The sequence below is a fragment of the Magallana gigas genome, chromosome 5, assembly GCF_963853765.1.
Source record: "Magallana gigas chromosome 5, xbMagGiga1.1, whole genome shotgun sequence".
In the NCBI taxonomy this organism is placed as follows: Eukaryota; Metazoa; Mollusca; class Bivalvia; order Ostreida; family Ostreidae; genus Magallana; species Magallana gigas.
The window spans coordinates 27,488,595-27,499,274 of NC_088857.1; positions in this window are offsets into that span (position 1 = coordinate 27,488,595).

Genomic DNA, 10,680 nt, shown 5'->3' on the forward strand with positions numbered 1-10,680 from the left:
TGAATTGTACAAACAGGAGTAAATCATTTAAGTATCAGATTCCTCCAATGAACTACGTAACACAAGCTAACAGATACCAAATGCGTTTAAAACATTCGGTAGAATTTAGTGAACGCTTGTAGAAACTGCAAAAATCTATTTAATAATTAAATTTAAAAACAAAACAAAATTCACTCGATGTTCAATCATATCTAGACGCCGATCACAACTTCTTTTCTTCAAAGTTCATGATAATTATCAACGAGTGAATTTACCGTGCTTGATTTTAAAATTTATAGAAAATAAGGACGCTCTACATCAATAAAAGTATTGGTTGGACAGAGATAATGTCAACTTTATGTACATAGTTTTATAGGGCTAGGTTTATCCATTACCCAAAAATACAATGCAGCTTATATCCCTTAAATGACCATTAAAACCCGGGTGATGACGTGAAAAATGAAAGAGGAAGTACACAGTCTGGAAAAGATTGTGTGAAAATACCCAGACCTAAGGATTTAGGGATTAGTGTGCGCCAATATTTGCCAAAGTGAATACTAAGTAATAAGTAAACATGATGTTCGTTAACCTGTAAGCTAAAAACACCTTAACAACTCTGTGAAAACAGCAATATCAAAGCATTGCATTCTATCTTTAAGATTAAGAATAGGTGCGTGTCATTTGATGAAGTGTCACATGCAGGGGGTTTGGGGAAAACTAAAAAAATATCTCATGTTAAGATGTTTATTTATCTGTCAAATAAGTGAATTTTTAATTTTTTTTTGGTTAACAATGATTATACTGAATTGTTGCAGTGTTTTAAAATAGAATTATCTTTTTAAACAGTTTGAACAAACTGCTAGTAAACACATATCCATTGCGTTTCGTCACGATTCGATACTTTTATTCCAGAAACAGGCGCCTGTGGAACAATTTAGGATGTTTCAGGAAAGGTGTCGGCACAAACGCAATTCGGTATTTACAATTCATGGATTTATCAAATACATAAGAGTTGCATAAAAAAGCATGAATTGTGATCAACATTGTAAAACGGATAGTTAACTTATCACTGATGAATAACAAGAAATTGGCTAAATGTAGGCATATTGTTATCTAGTATTAAGTTATGGCAGTAAATATTGGTAAAGAATTGTGCAAGACTTTGTCTGTGCCTTAAAAGCACGAATACTGCAGACCTTACACTGTAACTTACTAGTATTAGAATCATTTAATTAATAACTACACCCTATAATTTTCAAAGAATATTCTTTTTTAAAATATTCATAAAGATTTTTTTTATATATATTCTTCAACAAAAAACGCTCCTATCTTTCACTTAAATTACCCATTACAATGAAGGATTATATTTAGAGATAGGGAGGCTTGACAGTGGATGCAACTTTAATGCCCACATAAATTGCAAGTATGTGAATTATGGTGGGTTTTTTTAATTTTCAATAACATACTCAATTTGATTATTAAATAGCAAACAATTTGCAACAAACAATGTGCACATGGCATAAAAGAATACCAAAACAAAACACTTGTCAGTGAATAAACTTCTGTTGCAGTAACTTAAAGATTTACTTTTGGCATTGATTTTTAATTTGTTTAATTGACTAGCAATTCATATGAGGCCATAAACCATTAAGTTTTATCATGTTTGTTCAATATATTTAAATCAATGGAATAAAGGTTTATTCAAAGTTTATTGTTTTGGGATATTATTTACTAACTTAAACGTTTCAAACCTTACATGTGTCCTTGAGAAAATGAACATTTTTTTCATTCACAATAACAATAAAACATACTATGATTCTCTTAATTTAATAATCAGTTTCCATTCCTTTTTTTGTCACAGGATGCTGAATATCTTAAGACAAGAAACACAATATGCAGTTTTCAAACTTAATTGTGAGTCAGTCGTAGAATTATAAACAAGATACAGAGCTTACATTTCTTTAAATACAAGGCTTGAGCCGTGTTTTTTATTTACATTGGTTCAATATACCGGTAAGAGTTCTATTTTAAACTGTTTTTTCTAGCTGCTAATTGGTTTTGAACACAAATAAACAGTTCCTAGGCTTTCTAACGTTTGTCATGTAATTTTCTTTTCTACATCAAAGATAACACCGATGAAAAGGTTTCTAACGTCTTCTTCTGCAGCTCGGCCAAGAATTTAGCTATATCTATCCTATCAATGTCAATGAAAAATTTAGTCAATATCATTGAATTTTATCAGTTCGTCTTTACAAAGTTATGGTGTAAAAAACACATTCAGAATATACGCAAGCGTAAGAAATAAGTATGTACATGCAAGTTCCAAAATGTAAAAGAATCAAATACTATATTTTTAATAACAAATTGTTGATATTCTTTCTTTTTTTGGGGGGGGGGATTTGGGGTGGTGGGGGTTGTTTTGTTGTAGAGTTTGTTTGTTGTTGGGGTTTTTTATGTTCATAAATTAATACCATCGTCGGATAATTTTAGAAGGGAAGCCGCTGTTTTCATGAGATTACATATGTACATTTATTACAGAATTAATCCTGCATTATTTTCATCAATACAAATATATGGTATTTGCATGTTTGGAAGCGTTTTCCTGGGAAACCTCTGAGTTTTGTCTATCATTCTGGCATACAACAATGAACAAATTTCCAGCGCTTGATACTTTAGTTATTTCAAATTATTTAAAAAAATGTTATTTGGATTGTTTTCATCATTTTAAAAATATTTCAAAGATATTTATAAAAAATATATGTTAGAGCTGACGATGAACTCTAAAAGCCTTGATATAATTACATGTATGTCATCGCTACGCAGTTGACTTATACAAGCACTTAAATATATTATCCCAAACGTTCGATTTCATTTTTTTCGGAGCTTTCATTTCCTTCAAACAAACTGGGCTCAATTTCACAAAATCGTGTCCAAGATTAGAGGAAGTGCAGAGACTTTGAACACATTCTTTGTGTCGAAGGTCGAGGTTGCTAAATGGTTCTGTCGTGACTGGGAATCGAATAAACTGAGGAGATAAAGAAAAAACCTTTGGTAATGGAAACGGAGAAGTAAAGCAATAAAACAGTGTTATAAATCTTGAAGATTTTAGGAATTTCATGAAAGTTTTGTGAATTCTGTTGATGAATAATGTCATAATTTCTATCAGGAATCTCAGTTGTCCTTACATTTTTTTTTACTTTGTTGGAACATTTTTACTCACCATTATGCATGTGGACACCAAATGATCTTCACAATACTTTGTTGAATTTGGAAGCAAAGTTTGACATTTGTTTTTTATTTGAAGTAATTCTGATGGTATAAATCTCGCATCATTGCTTTTCTGTCCAAACAAAATGCATAAAATGATCTCCCTGTGGCTAATTAGGTAAAACAAATCCTAATTAATTTATCTGTGGATAATAATACAGAAGAATTTTACAGCACACCTGATGCTGGTTGTCTTGCCAAAGATTTATTTTTTTCATTATTGATTTGAGACTTGAATCTTGCTTTCAGAAGCCTAGCTGCATAAATGTAACTGTCAGTTTAGTAAAAACTCGGATGGGCGACCGTAGAGCGACAGTTTCTCCCATACAAAAAACTTGCAATTTATAGCTCACAAAAAATGAGCTAGTTTATGACTTACTTTTTATACAAATGTTCGATACCAAAATATTCCTCGGACATTTTACTACTGATATCGTCCCTTTACTTGTCTTTGATATTCTTTTAAACACCATCACTAGCCGACTCTCGATTTGCACGTGAATTCAACTTAATTCTCCGAGATCAGTTAGCATGATTATGAGAAAGCCTGAGGCTAGTAAAGCGACAATCGCATAAATGTTCTTGTCTGTTTGACGTACACATAGCCATCTGTCTTTAATATAAGAATGTCTCTATAATGAAGTTTTTCTTAATTGTAGAAAAAAAAACCCAGATTCCAAGCTGCCATGCAATATGATTCGCGTGGCATCTTTAAGAACATTCCTCAAATCATTGTGGTCGTAGATAGACGATAGAATGTAATAGTAAAAATACCATATTTTGTTCTTTCATGCCATCATACATCTGACAGATAAAGTAAGGCCCTGATTCATCGTAAAGATTTTGAACTCGTGGTCCATATTTCAATGTGGGCAGTGTATGATTATATCTAGTAGACCCATTGCATGTTATTTTAGAGTAACAATAAACGCTGAGATCGTTTGATAATTAACCGTCAAAATAAAAGCTTCTGTGTAGGAATCTGGGGTAATGCTTATAAAAGTACACATTTCATACTTGTTTTTTATATAGTTTGTTCATCAATAATGCTCGCAACTATTCTAGAAGGTTTTCTGAATTGGTAATATAGATACTGTCTTATTGTAGCGCGGTCATCATGTCATTCTTTATTTCAACATATATATCTTCATCCTAAATATCTCGTTTGTGAAAACGATTGAAACATCTGTAATATTATAAATGCGCAAAAAGATAACTCATATGTTCCATTAGTTCATAAATATATAATATTTTCATTTACAAACGATAAAAATCTCTAACAATGTCACGCAATATTTTAAAACTTTTACGATATGAAGTTATGCTGTGGAGAGAGAGAGAGAGAGAGAGAGAGAGAGAGAGAGAGAGAGAGAGAGAGAGAGTATAAATTCAATAAATATCGGCATTTCCCTCCTTTGATGTAACCATCCAAAACTAATATAGAACAAATTCTTTACATAAGCGGGACTGTAAAAAGTAGCAGTACTTCCACACTAAAATGTAACATGAAAGTTGTGTCGTTTAGCACCGCGTATCATCCACTCATCTGGTTTATTAAATAAATCACGACCGTGGCGTAATGGAGACAAATGAGGCAAATGCCTCACGTTTGAAACTACGGACAATATTTACTTGATGTTAGGGTTGAGGAGCCCCGAATTCATCAAATTTACAGTTAGAAAAAAATCACAAATTACAGAAAACATAGTTTAGTTACTATACTATACCCGCTGATTCTCGTATCCTTTTCAAGCCGCCTAGCTTCCATGCATCCTCCCGATACTTTTAGAAGTGCCCCTTAAAGATTAACTACTATTTGACAAATATGTTCTTTTGAAGAAATCTTTGAAGAACAGAGGAAGATATTGAAATTCCATCTGTGTATTTGAGGCATCAAGCCCACACATTGTATCTGCAATTGATTAGAATACCACAAAAGGCAGGGAAATTCTTTTTCCAATACAAAGAGAAAAAAGAAAGTGAAAGCCACTTGTCTTAAATCAAATACTAGTACCACTTGTCATAACATTTTCTCCTTCCTTTAGAACCTTATAAGCATCACAAGAAAGAATCTCCCTATTCCTAATACAGAGAGCAAGATCAGACCATTCTGACATTTCTACTGCTTTTTACATGTATGTCTATTCAGTATAGCTTAATATTTATATATCCGAAACCCAAGGTGTGTTTTTGATTTATTTATTACTTGTTATATTGCCCTTTATCTTCAGGTTCATTTGCATTTTTGGCTTTTACAAAATCTCCTCACGCATGTGTATCAGTATCTCCCTGTAGTATCTGATTCTGTTTTGTGCACAATGTCAAAAATGCTTGTGAATCTAAAGATACACAATTGATAAACTTGAGGGCAATACAACAAGCAATAAATAAATTAACAACACTGTACATATAGGCTCTTGCCACCCTTATTTTCATTTATTTTTTCAATTATCTTGTTTAATTTTCCCTAATGTTTTCCTTGAGGTTAATATATTAATTGCTTTTCTCTAACTATTGTCCTTAGTTTTAAAGGGGCATGGTCACGATTTTGGTCAAATTTTGTTATTTACAATGCTTTAGAAATGCATTTCTAATGATCAAATGAAATTTGAGAGTCATTCGTGGAGTTTAAAGCAAGATACAGGTCTGACAATTCTTTGTAATGTAAACAAGGCTCGTGCCTGTTTTTGTTTACATAGGTTAAATATACCATTAATTAAAAATTAAACCTGATTTGTCTATCTTTTTGGGAGTTGATTTTAATCAACTCTTCTATGCAGTTACTCTGACAAACCGAGAGTAAAACAGTGTTTGGACCACAGCACAAATCATCGCCGCTGACAAGACTTAGTTCTTAAGAAAAATAGATAAATTCGAAATAATGTATGCTAAAGTATTGTTTTTCAAGGAAACTTATTTATAAATACCTTGAAAATAGTCAGATTTTAAATGGTACAAACAATTTAGATATTTTTTGTAGTTGTATGTATTCTTACGCCAGAGTTCAACATAGTCTCGTTCAACTCGACGCTCGGCTGTCTCCGTAAATCTCCGACAAGCAGAGAGTCTCTCTTGCTTGTCGGAGATTAACGGCGACAGCCGAGCGTTTGGTTGAACGAGACGAGGGTTCAATATTGCTTGGATCCATACATTTTCCAGAAATATTTCTATCACTGATACATAGTTTGATTGAATTTATTCTATCTTTAGAATTAATTCATATGGGGTTTTATCAACATTCTTGTGTCGAAAAAGTCCGAAAATTCATATTATAAAAATGTGCGTAATTTAAATACAGATTAGAAACTACCTGTACTTGTCATGCAAAATAACATATCATTGATTTTAAAATAAATAAACATCGATAAAATCAACTCCCGTCAGTTCTTCGGTACTTTGATTTTTTATTCTAAGCATAATTAAACAGTTTCTAGCGTTTAACACATTCATTTTCGGTCTAAAATTGGAATTTTCACTTTAAAATTTAGAATAAACAAACGCTTTGTTTATACATAGCAAAGAATTTCAAGCTCTGTAGCTTGCTTATACTTGCTTATAATTTATCGAATTACACTTAAATTTCGGTTGCCTATTAGGAATGCCTTACTGAAGCATTGTAATTATAAGAATGGGAAAAATAATTTTTGACTAAAATCGTGACCATGCCCTTTTAAGTCAGCAACGATACTTTTGGTTAATACATGTACAGCAACACCTGGCGGTTATTTCAGATTGCCAAAGGGGGGGGTTGTTCGAGGCATATTTTTGTTATTTTTATAATGTTTTTAAAGCAATTTGAATTTTACAGGAGGTCCGGACCTCCCCCTAACTCATACCCCCCTAGATCCATGCATGTGAAATATTTAAGCAGGACGATGTCATCATGGTACGTTGAGCTAGGAAGCAGAATGTCTTCATTTAATTCGCTTGCCCAAAGCGTGGCTATTTACCGCTCATCGTGTGGAATTCAATAAATAATATAAGATGTTGCTCTACAGAGACTAATCATCCCGAGTGCTGACTACATGCAGGTCGAAGAATGAAACAGACAGTGATGCGGGAATGGTTATGTAAAATAAAACCTAAATCATTTACATATTATTAATTAATCACCATCCACATTTTTTACGATTCGACAGAGTTTGCCGTACATGTATTATGAAACCTTAATCATTTACATATTATTAATTTACCAACCACAATTTTTGAAGAATCAACAGAGTTTGGCGTACAAGTATTATGAAATCTTAATCATATACATATTATTAATTTACCAACCACATTTTTGACGAATCGACAGAGTTTGCCGTTTGATCAATTTGCATTGATTAAAAACCTTTAATAAGTTAACTTGTTTAACTAACATGGATTCTAGATTTGATTTTGCACCAAATTAAATACAGTATGTATAGTGGCAGATTTAAGATGAATACTAGTTGGAAATAAATGGTTGTCAATAAACTCCAGTTTTTTGTTTTTTTCTAAATTTTGATCACTAGTGTAACTAATTAATCTTTACGATTTCCCCAGTGTGAGCGACTCTCGAGCTCCCCAAGTTTGTTTCCGTGAATGAATACAAAGCCGGCAATGTTTTTTTTTATATTTATGTATACTTTAGCTTTACTCACATTGTTCTTTTGGAACATAGAATATGAATTCTGTGTCTGTAACTTCTGATATGCAAAAGTATTCAATATTTTGAAAAGTTACAGTTAAAAGAAAACTGTACTAATTAACCTCGTCAATATGCAACATTAAATACCAAGAGGATATCTACATATTTGACCGCCAAGATAGAATGTCATACGTATCATGTTTAACCCCTTCATTTTTGTTTAGGTGGTCTGCAGCACACTGAATCAGAATGTTTTTCTTGGAGCTTCAACTATGTTGTTTCTCACTAGGCAACTTACAGTAACTTTGATGCCCAGTTATCAAAATCATAAAATATTTTGTAAAGGAAATTCAGAATACATAAAACAAATTAATCTTAACCCTTACTTACTGTACATATATCTATATCAAAAATCAAAACCAGAATGCTGCAGCGGGAGGAAAAGTCTGAAGAATATCAATATAATTAAAATTAGACGTTCTGAATCTGCTACCGCTTCTCAAACGGTTGCGTCTAATTTTAATTAGATTGGAAGAATTCCACAAGGAAAGTGATACAGGTCCTTATCAAGGCTGCTATGTTACAAAGTACTTTGAAAAATTACGAGCTCTAAAAAATTTTTTCAAAGTGCGTTAATTTTGGGACCAATCCAACGCATTTTGAAAAAAAATATTTTTTTTATCAAAGTGCGTTCATATCGTCGATATAAACGCACTTTGAAAAAAAATAATTGTTTATGGTTTAGTCGAAATAATTGATACTTTAATATACAATAAATGATTGTTTTAACCTTGTTTAGCTCAATGGGGTATATTTAAACAAGAGGCCCATGGGCCACATCGCTCACCTGAGGAACAATAGGTATGATAAAATCAGCTTAATGGAGTCATAATACAAACTATCTGGACAATGTACAATAATACATGTAGATCCTGTATAAATTAAATCCATTTTTCCCCCTGGATATTTTTATGTTTATAATCATTAGTCCCTTTTCCAACAGGATGATTTTATAGTCATATCACATGTTGAGTATTGCAGTTCTCAAAAAGATCCTTAACAATTGTTTATATATGGGATATAAAGCTACATCACACTCTGAACCTACTTGTGAGGCCGAACAATTGACCTGGAGCCAAAGTCTTAAGAATTATAAAGAATCACCTGGCTGATTAGTTTCTGAGAAGAAGATTTTTAAAGATTTACTCTATATATTCCCATGTAAAACTTTAACACCCCCCCCCCCCAATGTGGCCCCACCCTACCCCCAGGGATCATGATTTTCACAACTTTGAATCTACACTACCTGAGGATGCTTCCACACAAGTTTCAGCTTTCCTGGCTGATTAGTTTCTGAGAAGAAGATTTTTAAAGATTTACACTATATATTTGTATGTAAAACTTCGACCCTCCATTGTAACCCACCCTACCCCGGGGGTCATGATTTTCACAACTTTGAATTTACACTACCTGAGGATACTTCCACACAAGTGTCAGCTTTCCTGGCTGATTAGTTTCTGAGAGGAAGATTTTTAAAGATTTACTCTATATATTCCTATGTAAAACTTCGACCCCCCATTGTGGCCCCACCCTACCTCCGGGGATCATGATTTTCACAACTTTAAATCTACACTACCTGAGGATGCTTCTACACAAGTTTCAGCTTTCCTGGCTTTATAGTTCTTGAGAAGAAGATTTTTGAAAATTTCTCAAAATTTTTCATTAATTTCTAATTATCTCCCCTTGAAAAAAGGTGTGGCCCTTAATTTTCACAACTTTGAATTCCCTTTGCCTAAGGATGATTTGTGTCAAGTTTGGTTGAAATTGGCCCAGTAGTTCTTGAGAAGATGTTGAAAATGTGAAAAGTTTACGGACAGACGGACAGACAGACAGACGGACGGACGGACAGATGGACGACAGAAAAAATGTGATCAGAAAAGCTCACTTGAGCTTTCAGCTCAGGTGAGCTAAAAAAGAACCTAATGCATTTTCAGCTAACTTGATAAACAGTGTCTCTAATAGATTTTTTTCTTTTTTCATAAGCTTATGTAGTTTGACAATTTACACATAAAGAACAACTCGGGAGATTTGAATTATCAAAATATGACATAAACTACATCGCTTAGCAATTGCCTTTTCCTTTTTTTGTGTGTGTATGCTGCAGCAACACATTTACTTCTTATCTGGTACATTTGGCTATGCCAGAAACGAAAATGATTTATATATATATATATATATATATATATATATATATATATATATATATATATTAATAATGGAGATCAATGTGTAACATATTTTAACAATTGTATGTGCTTGTAAACAAACAAATAGTGGAAAAAGGATACCTTAAGTACAGGTATGTTTATCTAAAACAATATGATTTTTAAGAAGATCAGTGCGAGAAAAAACCCAAACCCTAATGCCTATTTTTAAGTTTATAATAACATATATATTTGTGGTTGAAGTGAAACTATAAATTTGATTAATTCCAACATTAATCAAAAGGTATACCGTTGCGCTTGACGTTATACTTCGATAGGGCAGTTATCAATGAAACTTCGGCTAAAACTGTCATTGCAGTGGCACATCTTGGTAAAAAAATGTTTTCTGTAGTTATAAGTTAATTCTATAATAGAAAAAATACAAACAAAAAAAACTCGAAATGACACAGACGGAAAACCAATAGTTGATTAAATAGGATAAACGACTTTACATATGCATGTATACAAAATAAACATCTGTTTATCATTTTTTTTGTTATACATATCTAATCTTTCCCCGAGTTACTTCAGATTTTGGCAAGAACAAAAACATAA